The sequence below is a fragment of the Moschus berezovskii genome, chromosome 2 (assembly GCF_049115385.1).
Source record: "Moschus berezovskii isolate FMDL1 chromosome 2, NW_MosBer_1.0, whole genome shotgun sequence".
Classification (NCBI taxonomy): domain Eukaryota; kingdom Metazoa; phylum Chordata; class Mammalia; order Artiodactyla; family Moschidae; genus Moschus; species Moschus berezovskii.
In genome coordinates this window covers 78,986,631-78,998,553 of record NC_142461.1, presented here as the reverse complement: position 1 = coordinate 78,998,553, position 11,923 = coordinate 78,986,631, and the positions used below count along the sequence as shown (strand labels likewise).

Below are 11,923 nucleotides of genomic sequence, written 5' to 3'. Positions count from 1 at the left end.
AGTTCAGTTCAGTTCAGTCGCTCAGTCATGTCCGACTCTTTGTGACCCCATGGACTGCAGCATGCCAGGCCTTCCTGTCCATCACCAACTCCCAGAGTTTATCCAAACTCATGTCCATTGAGTTGGTGATGCCATCCAGCCATCTCATCAAGATTTAAAAACGGCGGGGGTGGGGGGACTTATTTGAAAGCCAGTTTTATGAGGGGGAGCTCCCAGTTTTCTTTTAATAGACTATTTCTTTTACAGAGGAAGTCATGGGAACCCACTCCAATATTCTTACCTGGAGAATCTTATGGACAAAGGAGCCTCATGGGCTACAGTCCATGTGATCGCAGAGTTGGACATGACTAAAGTGACTGAGCACATATGCATGCACCCCCCTTTTGCACGTGTATAACAAAAGGGAATTATTATCTACCAGTCAATTACTATTTCTTAAGTTCTGTGCTAGCTATATTTTTATTATCTCCGTTCAGTTTAGTTCAGTTCAGTCGCTCAGTTGTGTCCGACTCTTTGTGACCCCATGAATCACAGCACGCCAGGCCTCCCTGTCCATCACCAACTCCCGGAGTTCACTCAAACTCATGTCCATCGAGTCGGTGATGCCATCCAGCCATCTTATTCTCTGTCGTCCCCTTCTCATCCTGCCCCTAATCCCTCCCGGCATCAGAGTCTTTTCCAAAGAGTCAACTCTTTGCATGAGGTACCCAAAGTATTGGAGTTTCAGCTTTAGTATCAGTCCTTCCAATGAACACCCAGGACTGATCTCCTTTAGAATGGACTGGCTGGATCACCTTGCAGTCCAAGGGACTCTCAAGAGTCTTCTCCAACACCACAGTTCAAAAGCATCAATTCTTCGGCGATCAGCTTTCTTCACAGTCCAACTCTCACATCCATACATGACCACGGGAAAAACCATAGCCTTGACTAGATGGGCCTTTGTTGGCAAAGTAATGTCTCTGCTTTTTAATATGCCATCTAGGTTGGTCATAACTTTCCTTCCAAGGAGTAAGCGTCTTTTAATTTCATGGCTGCAATCAGCATCCACAGTGATTTTGGAGCCCCCCAAAATAAAGTCTGACACTGTTTCCCCATCTATTTCCCATGAAGTGATGGGACCAGATGCCATGATCTTAGTTTTCTGAATGTTGAGCTTCAAGCCAACTTTTTCACTCTCCTCTTTCACTTTCATCAAGAGGCTTTTGAGTTCCTCTTCTTTTTAGTTCCTTTCTGCCATAAGGGTAATGTCATCTGCATATCTGAGGTTATTGATATTTAAGCCCTCCCCCCAATAAAGTGAACTGAGTACTGTCTTTATTTTACAGAAGAGGAAACTGAGATGCAGAGAAATTAAATTACTTGCCAAAAATGGTAGCTGAGATTCAAATTCCCTGTACATACACTTCCACCGAGAGACTGGCTTGACCACGTGACTTGCTTTGGCCAGTGAGATATTAGCAAGCATGATGTAAGCAGAGGCTCAATAAGGGCTTTTTCTTTGGGGGTTTGTCTTCTCTGCAGTTCTTCCTGTTGGAACTCTGAGACTACCCAAACCGGCCATGTGAAGGAGAAGTGAGGTGCCCAGAGGATGGTCATAGAGTGATTCCCTGCTATGTGTGATGAGGACATTAGCATGTACGAGATGCTCTCATCTCACTCTATCCATCTTCAAGGTATTAAGCGTTCTTTTTTAACTTACAGAAGTATATAAAGTAGTGTAACAATAATTCTCTTTCCCTGAGAACTTTGTAGAACTGTGCTCTGTTGTAAAGGGATGTGAGGGCAGCATGGTTTCTTCCCCTGTGACACTGATTGGTTATTTTTGTATTTTGCTTGATTTGTTTTTCTTTATCCTTGATAATGGCCTAGTTAGCACATAAAGGATAGTATACCTAGAATGTAAGTTGGTGTTGACTGCTAGACATCAAGTTTACTTCAAGCACAGCATATTCCTTTAGTCTGGAGCATTTATTTTCTTCATTTCTGAGAAACTTTTCTTGTTCTATGTTTTCATTTTTTTCCCCTGCTTTATTTGTTTGGTTCCTTATATCCCAATATCTTTATGCTGTGTCCTCTTTAACTTTCTTTCTTAACTACTAGCTTCTCTCTAATCTCTTAGATCTTCCTTCCTCCTCTTCTTTCTCCTTCACTTTCTTTTTGCATTTATTATTTCTAGCCTTTTCTTTATGAGAGCAAAGTCAGCAGAGCCTTTTTTCTTCCCTTTGCTGTTTCTAATTTTTTTAATCTTTTCTTAATTTGGCCAAAATCAGTTTCAGTTTTTACAACTCAGTATCATGGCAAGAAACAGAATTGACCTACCATGCTTAAGATTTAGAGATATTATGAAAAGGATTACTGTTGGGATGGGCATGAGGTTAAGAGAAAAAAAAAAAAAACAAGAAATAGATCCCAGGGACTAACAACTGCTTGAAGATGCTACCCTCACCAGGACTATGGCACAAGGGGAGGAAAGAGTGTTCCTGGAGTCCACTGACAGTGAACACATGGAAGAGGGGATCCCTCCCATGTAAACTAGAGTTGTGGAAATGGCAACCCACTCCAGTAATCTTGGAGGGAAAATCCCATGGAGAGAGGAGTCTGGTGGGCTACAGTTCATGGGGTCGCTAAGAGTCAGGCATGATTGAGCATGCACATATGCATGGGAGCAGGGAGAGAGAGGCAAGAAATACCTAAGATTTTCCGTCCTCCCACCCTCTAATTTCCAACCCACTTGGAAGCCTGAGGACATGGGAACAAAGTTGGTGAGTCTCAGGGGTCTGCTTCACCTGGACCAGAGCAAGGCAGAGAGGGGCAGGGAATGGTGGTGACAGTGGTGGGTGGATGTTGCCCAGTGAGAGTAACCAGCACATTCTTGTCAACTTATGTTACTGTCTTCAGTTCAGTTCAGTTCAGTCGACACGACTCTTTGCGACCCCAGCATGCCAGGCCTCCCTGTCCATCACCAACTCCCAGAGTTCACTCAAACTCACCTCCATCGAGTCGGTGATGCCATCCAACCATCTCATTCTCTGTCGTCCCCTTCTCCTCCCGCCCCCAATCCCTCCAGCATCAGAGTCTTTTCCAGTGAGTCAACTCTTTGCATGAGGTGGCCAAAGTATTGGAGTTTCAGCTTTAGCATCAGTCCTTCCTATGAACACCCAGGACTGATCTCCTTTAGAATGGACTGGTTGGATCTCCTTGCAGTCCAAGGGACTCTCAAGAGTCTTCTCCAACACCACAGTTCAAAAGCATCGATTCTTCGGCGATCAGCTTTCTTCACAGTCCAACTCTCACATCCATACATGACCACGGGAAAAACCATTGCCTTGACTAGATGGACCTTGGTTGGCAAAGTAATGTCTCTGCTTTTTAGTATGCTATCTAGATTTTAACTCTTCAACAAGTCTCAAAATTTACTTCTATTCACTGGAGAGTGTGTGTCTGCACATGCACAAACACACACACACACACGTGAGTGTGTGCATATGTACATGTGTGTATTTGCCGTTTCCACCAGTATCTTCATGAAGCCTGATCTTAACAAATTTGAGGGAAGGTATAATCTTTAAAGAAGGAAACAAATGGTATCTTAGAGAATCTCTGCAAAGAATGAGTCCACTTCATTTTCTGTGTTCATCAGCTCTATTTTGTTTAAAGAAAGAGAGAAGAGCCACAAAAGTTTATAGCCAGAGAACAATAATATCCATCCTCAATTGTTTTTCTCAGACTAGCAAATTTCTTTTTATCTCATACTTTTGCTTTATTGATTTGATTTTGAGCCATAAAAAGTTGAATTTTTATTCTTATTAAGTTCATCCATTGCCTGAAATACTTGGGAGATATTACCTTCTTGTTTTAAATTAGAATTTCTTCTAAGCGGGACTCTCTTATTTCATGTTAAATATTTGTTTGTTCTTGCCATGATATTATTTTCATTTTGATCGAGCTCGGGTAATACTCCAGTGATACAATGTTGATGCCTTCTTCCTACCATGTGAGGAAGATTTCTTTCTTTTCCTCACATTTACAGGTGGTGGGCTGAGAATTTTACATTTTATCCACTTTTCTATAGCCTGAGGGAATGGTAGGGTCAAAGGATCAGCTCAGCTGAGGGAAACGTATGCAATCTTCATTTCCTTTGAGTGCTTGGACTCTGTCCTATCTCTTGAGAGCTTCTCAAAAGCTCTGCACCAACTTGCTGTGTTCCAGGCTAAGGAGATAGCCGTCCAGCTGTGTTTGGCAACCACTGTTAAAGAATGTTGACATCAAATGGACCTTAACCTTATTACACTAACTGAAGTCAGTCGGACAAAGGCAATATCATACGATATCACTTATATGTTGAATATTAAAAAAATGATAACAAATGTACATACTAATAAAACAGAAATAGACTCACAGACATAGAAAACAAATTAATGGTTATCAAAGGGGATAGTGGTGGGAGGAGGGAGAAGATATGTTAGGAGTATGGGATTAATATACACACTGCTATATATAAAACAGGTAACAAGGACCTGCTGTATAGCACAGGGAATTATATTCAATATCTTATAATAACCTAAATAGAAAAGAATCTGAAAAAGAATAGATATCAATGTATATGTATTACTGAATTACTTCGCTGAACACTTGAAACTAACACAACATTGTAAATTAACTATACTCTAATAAAATAATTAATTATTTTAAAATATCTTAAAAAAGGAGTGTTGATATAAGAACAGGTCTGAAGAATTGTCTGAGCCACCAAGGAAGCCCAGAAATAGGAGAGCATCACAGAGTTAAATAAGTTGACTTTCCTATGTGAAGTCAGAAGATGTTAGATCTAGACAGACAGCCTAGCATATTTCTCTAAGAGATATCTTACTTGGCTCTCTTTACATCTATTGTGGATAACTAGCAGCCACATAATTTCATTCTGATATTGGCTTTATGAATTAGAAAGAAAGGATACCAACCGAGAAGTTGGGAAAGCCCATGAGCATAATTGTAGAAACAGAAACCCAAATAAAGGAGTTGGTTAGAGATGTTTCTAAACAGTACAGTGAGAAATGGGCCCGTGAAAAGAGCTAAGAAATAGCTGGTTTATTTCCATTTCCATAAACTCCAGGAAGAAGACCGCAGAAAGTATTAAGCTGCACAGTTTCTTACCACTATAATTTGGTAATATTTTATTCCCCGTTAGTAAAATGGCGTGCTGAAGTCCATGGGGCAAAGAGTCGGACACGATTTATTGTCTAAACAATGACAAGTAAAACAATCTTTAGAAAATATTAAAGGAGTTCTGTGTAAAGTGAATATGCATTTGTTTCTGCATAGCACCTTTCTGGTGAAGAGTCCGTGGAAGTTTTGCTCTAGTTTTAAGGAATGGGGAGAACAGGGGTGGGGCAGGGAGTGGAAGAAGGGCCTAGAATTATTAGCTGTAAAAATGATGCAATCCTAGAGCTCCTGGTGGCCGTCTTTGCCACTTGGAGGGGGAGAATCAGTCCAGAGCAAAACAGAGACAGAGGGAAAAAGTCAAACCCTCGAAGACATCACTGAAGCCCCATGATCTAGCCGTACCTCAAGTTTATTGTTTGAATTTCCTAGTTAGTTAGAAAGCTAGACAAGTCTTTGTTTCGATTACATTGGGTAAGATTTCTGTCACTGAAGTACAAGTGAAAGTCACTCAGTTGTGTCCGACTCTTTGTGACCCCAAGGACTATCCAGTCCATGGAATTCTCTAGGCCAGAATACTGGAGTGGGTGGCCTTTCCCTTCTCCAGGGGATCTTCCCAACCCAGGGATCAAATCCAGATCTCTCGCATTGCATGTGTGTTCTTTACCAGCTGAGCCATAAGGGGGTTCCCTTATTAATATATTTCCCAGGGATCAGCAGGGAGAAGAGTGGTAAAACTTCAGAAAGAGCTAGGCCTGCACTTTGGAAAAGAAGACCCTTTTGAAGGGGATGAATGTAGTCAATGAAGAAGTTGCACCTAGCAACTGTGTGGAAAACAAGCAAACAAAAGATAACAGAACAAGCAATAATAACAAAACAGGTGAAGAACTTAAATCCCCAAGAACCCCACTTGAAGGTTGGGCAGTCTATTTATCATTCCTGTTGATATGTCTGATTTGCCTGGCTAGGTGAATATTTTTTTCTTGTTTTCCCAAAAAAGTTTGTTCCTTACCATGTATTGGATAATGTCAGGGGATTTCCTTATGGAGGAAAGAAGCATTAGGAAGTGAGCATGGGGGTGTTATTATTACTGTATGTTTTTGTAATTTCTTACAAAAATGTGTAATTATTTACAAATTTTGCTGTTTTATAATTTTGTATCATTCCTGTTTTTTTCCCAGAGACTGCAAGTTCTTTGGAAACATGGATTATATCATATCTTGTTATGCCAAGACACCTAGTGTTTGGTACAATGCTGGGCAACACCAATCGGGCTTCCCTGGTGGCTCAGAGGTTAAAGCATCTGCCTCCAATGCGGGAGACCTGGGTTCTATCCCTGAGTCGGGAAGATCCCCTGGAGAAGGAAACGGTAACCCACTCCAGTATTCTTGCCTGGAGAATCCCATGGATGGAGAAGCCTGGTAGGCTACAGTCCACAGGGTCGCAAAGAGTCGGACACGACTGAGCGACGGAACGGAACGGGCAACACCAATCATGGAGCATAGAACATGTTTGTGGCAGAAAACAGAAACTTTAACTCAGAATCAAAAACAGTTGCCTTGGGTCTGATGGAGGTATCTTGCTCTGAGGAATGGCACAAAAATGGAAACCTCAGAAAGGTAAGGGGCCGAGGACCAGCTTATGACTTAAAAGTATCATTAAGCATCTGAGCTACTTTGACATTGTTAAAAAATTATCTTCAGAGAGAAAAAAGCTGCAGCAAGTAGTATACATCTGTTTTGTATCAAAATTTAATATTGTGCTGATTTTGTGAATAACAAAATGGTCTATTTTACAGCCACAAAATTTCAAGCCATCACTTTGTGACTAGTAATATTTTGCCTTTTAAAATTCTAAAAACTTATTATCAATACTTTAGGAAACTAAACTTTGGAGGTCAGAAGAGAGCAACATTACTTCATTCTTTTTCTTAAATGAAAAGTTGTAAAGCGTATTTTGAAACGTTGTGATAAAGATCCTAAATGTAGTTGTAGTTTTACTTATCTGATTGTTTGGCTTAATGCAGTCTTACTCTGCCAGCAGACCAGCTATTCAGAATTAGGTAACAGGTTGGCAAAACATGACATCATCATTTGTGACAGTCTTAGACAAAGTTATAAAACAGGTGAATTTAGCCTTCAGAAAATGCCGCCGTCTCTTTCTAACCTGATCCCCCTTTTCAGTGCTCTTTCTTTCATTCCCATGCTATCTAAGAAAATAATCAAAATACCAATCTGGTCATATCACCTTTGCTTGAAAGTGTTCCAACGGCCTTTGCCTCCTGATAGAATAAAATCCAACTTCCTTCTGCAGGATAAACAAATTTTGGTTTTGTGATATGGACCTTTCTTATGTTAGGAATCTGCCAGTGAATTTGATCCCTTTCTGAGTTCACTGTTATCCCACATTATTGGAGATCAAGGTCTTCTAAAAAGCACACTTCTTCCTCTTTCAATTTTTCAAAACCAATTGAGAGATCAGACAAAAGTATAAAGGCATATGGGAACCAAAATATGACCTCTGTTACCAACAGGATATTAGAAGAATTCCCACTGATGGACAAGTGGACTTCCTAATACCAGTTCCCAGAGCTACCATCCCAGTAGAAGGTCATACTAACCAAGGCATAGGCAGTGCAGGACGAGGGCAAGCTCCCACACTTGGTCCCTGTGTGCCCCACAAGGTACTTCCCTGCTGGCAACCTCGCTCCCAAGCAGAAGGGGAGAAGGGGCTGGCCTTCTTACACCCAGTCTCTCTCTTCAAAGGTTCCCATCTTGTTAACTCATTTTTCCTAGGAGGAGGACTGAGTGAGGTCAAGGTGAGGTGGGATGAGGAAGGCAGGTTTATGATACACATGAAGGACCCTCCAGGCAACGGGAAGCATAATAAATGGAGAAGCATCACCCCAGTTAGACAGACTGACTTTCCAGCTTCACTTTTCTTATTGCCAAAGCACAGAGTTTTGTTTTTATTTTTTTAAGTGAAGATTTATGGATGTTGGAGTTTTTATTGCTTGTATGTCTGAAAACATCTTTATTTTTTCTCTTGCTTTTGAATGATTATCTAGCTTGATGGCTTTTTCAGAAACTTCACAGACCTTCTTCAGTGGATACGTGATGTAAGGCAAGGAAAAATGCTAAGTTTGGGTGGTGGTTGAGGGGTGCTACCTTCTAGCCACAGGTATTTGTCTATATTTTCTTTACATATTGGGTTTTTGCATAATGCTATTTTTGAAAAAGATCTTGTCAACAGACAGATCTTGGGAAATATTACTGTAGACTAATCCTTCTTATAAAAATAGTGAGAACAAATGCTTAACTAACACCTTATATGTCAGGTACACTAAGTAATGTGTGTGTACATACATTGGTGAAGTGAAGTGAAGCAAAAGTCGCTCAGTCGTGTCTGACTGTTTGTGACCCCATGGGCTATACAGTCCATGGAATTCTCCAGGCAGGAATACTGGAGTGGGTAGCCTTTCCTCTCTCCAGGGGATCTTTCCAACCCAGGGCTCAAACCCAGGTCTCCTGAATTGCAGACAAATTCTTTACAGCTGAGGCACAAGGGAAAACATATTACTTCATTTTTCAAAACAAATTGGTGAAATCATTATGATATCCCTCTTTTATAGATGAGGAGACTGAGGCCCTAGTAAACACCTTTTCTGAAGTTACATGGCTAGTAAGAGGTACAGCTGGAATTTGACCCCAGTATTCTGAATTCAGAGTATATATTATAAATGATTGTGAAATGTTTGTGCATCATTGTGAAACGTAGAAAGTTGGAATGAATCCCACGTCTAAATACTGGAAGGGGAGAAAAAGAGCCTGACTTCCTTGCTTTGCTGCTGGACTTTTCCTGTGCCACCACACCGCTTTCAGGGTGGCAGCTTACTCTGCACATGTGATGCTGACTCTGGTCGGCGCTTCGATCACTGCTGCTGATTTAGTGGAGATGATTCCAAGCTCGGATATTCTACAGCCCACTTGACTTTACCAGTTAGATGACTCAACAAACTTCTCGAACTTAGGCAGTCCCCAAAAGACAGTGTGATTCCACACCCCACAGACCTGTTTGCCCTACCCGCTTCTGTTTTCAGTAAGTGGCATCATCTTTTCTCAGTTGCTCAAGCCAGAAACTTCGTCATCTTTAATTCCTCTCTCCTCACCTCCCACATCCAACCCACAAACAAGTCTTTTCGATACCAACCCCAGATACAGCTGGAATCTGTATAATTCCCTCAACGTCACCACACAACCCTCTTAAGAAAAACAACCCAGTAGCGATTACTCCCTCGTATCTTTTCCTTTATCTCTGCAGAATGAGCGCCCTCTATATACCATCTGTTTCTTCAGAAGTTTACACTTCAATACGTTCAATAGCAACACTACCCAATCCTTTTTCTTGTTTTGGAAGCTCATTTTGTGGGAAATAAATTGTCACAAACATCTCAAAATTCACCATGAAAAATCACATTTCTACAAAAATTTCTTTCAAAAAGCATAAGAAATTATAAATATACACATCCTACAACTGTCTTACCCCCAGTTTCTGTATGCTTGACCTAATGTCTAATTCATATGGTTACAAAGTTGTTAATATTTGAAGTAAGCCATTTGGGCATATTTTATGGAAATTTGCCACAAAAAAACTTTTGCTATCTGTTTCAGTATTTAACTTTTCAAGACTTGATATCAAAATATATACTTGGGAAAATTTAATTTCAAACGAAGTACTTAAACTGTATTGAACTTATTTAGTTTGGACATATTTTAATCTTCTTGTTGTTATATTGGCATGTTATAATTAATGGCCTATTTGAAATTCCATTAAATCTTTTATTATCAGAGGTTCATAACTGCAGCATAAAAATTCTCTGTGCTGAAACTTGTTATACAAGGTCTCAGCCTAGAACCAATTAAAAAAATTAGTCATTAAATAGTTTGTCTTTGAATGCAGACTTGTCATTTTCATTAATTTTTTGACTAAGCTGTTTAGCCAGGTCTATACTGCTCCGTGCTAATACTCTAAAAACTGCTTTTGAAATGTTCGTAGGAATAGTGATGAATAGGAAGAATATTTCTGATTTTAGACCGGGAATGGTGTGCTTCCCCATGCCCTCTCTAGTGTCCAGTGCCCTTCAATCCTGTATCTTTCTGGTTCATGATTGCCATCAGGTAAACCTTTATTCCTGTTCCAGGGTTGCCTGTCTGTGCAGGATGGTGTGTGGAATCTTAATCAGACATTCAGTGAATTCTCCTGTATTCAGCCCCACATTCATCTCCCATGTTTAGGAGTACACAGTACCACAGGTTTCTGAGGCTCCTCAGGATTCTTCAGTGAAAGTCAAGTTGCTTTCTGGTTAGAGAGATGGAATAATGCTGAAGAGCAGTCACTTGAGTTCCCATCTTGTATACCATATGCTGGCCTTTTAATCTTAGATCAGTCACTCAACTTTGAGTCTCATCTATAAAAAAGGAATGGCAAGCTATCACAGTTTTTGTGGGATCAAGTGATTAATTAGGATAAGATTAAAAAAGCAAGAGAGGGCTGGATTACACAGGACACAATAGATCACCGTAATGACCTGGGTTTTACTCTGAGTGATATGGAGAGCCATTGAAAGGTTTTGAGTGGAAGAGTAAAATGATCAGATTTATATTTTTAAAAAATAGAAGCTTTCATCATTAGAATTTTCTGGAAGATTAAATGTCTGACAGATTGTAAGGGAAGAGTTAATGTTGGTTGGAGGAATTTTGGCTTTAGCAGTGATGGAGTTTCTATCAAGTGGGATTTGGTTTGGTGTAAAGGGAGTTTCATTTTGATTTTCTGTTGAACATCTAGATAAAGTGTTGGGGAGAGAGTTGTGGACATGAATTGTAAATGTGAGAGTTTTTGTATAGAGACTATGTTTAATGCCATGAGAAGGGATTAGATGAACAATGTGGTGAGCCTAAACAGAATACCAGGGACTGAGCCTTGGGGCACTCTACCAAGAGCTCAGGGTGAGGGAGAGAACTGGAGATGAAAAGGGTTGCTCAGTGAAGTGCGAGGAGTCTAAAGGAGTGGGTGTCCTAGAAAGCAAATGAAGACAGTGGTTAGAGGAGAAGTGAGGATTAACGTTCAATGTGGCTGGTAAGTAAGATTAGAACTATGAACTGATTATTGGACTCAAACAGTGAAAGTCATTGATGATGACGAGAGTAATTCTCATGGGGATTTGGGCAAAAGTAAATGAAGGTTTTAAATAACAACAGAAGGAGAGGAATTGGAGGTAGCAAGATAGATAAGTCTAAATGAATTTTTCTGAAAATTGAATAAAAGAAACAGGGTGGTAGCTTGCAGATGTTGGAGACAAGAGCTGATTATTATTTTTTTTTTAGAAGAGAGAAACAATGGCTTATCTCTATGTGATGGGCATCAATCTTGGTGGACAGAACTCCAAAATGTTATAGTCTATTTCTAGATGCAGAATCTTTATAGCTAATGAATGAAATCTATGGTCACAGCTGTGTTACTGTGTTTACAAGAGAAAAACATTTGTAAGCATAAAGCACAATGATTAAGTGCATATGTGAAATTTTGTCTAGTTTCAAAATTCCAACATATGTGCTCAGTTGCTTCAGTCGTGTCCGACCGTTTGTGACCCCACGGACTGTGGCCCGCCAGGCTGCTTTGTCCTTGGGATTTTCCCGGCAAGAATGCTGGAGTGGGTTGCCACACCCTCCTTCCGAGGATCTTCCTGACTCAGGGATCGAATCCT

General features: G+C 40.4%; 1 long non-coding RNA gene across 1 annotated transcript in view; it reads left to right on the top strand.

The window, feature by feature from the left end:
* The first annotated feature begins 243 nt into the window (after positions 1-243).
* Positions 244-11,923, top strand: part of LOC129538060 (uncharacterized) — a 29,539-nt gene continuing 17,859 nt past the window's right edge. Inside the window, exons 1-2 of the long non-coding RNA XR_008682154.2 lie at positions 244-1,673; positions 6,342-6,779. This is a non-coding gene — a long non-coding RNA (uncharacterized LOC129538060). The remainder of the gene's footprint in view (positions 1,674-6,341; positions 6,780-11,923) is intronic.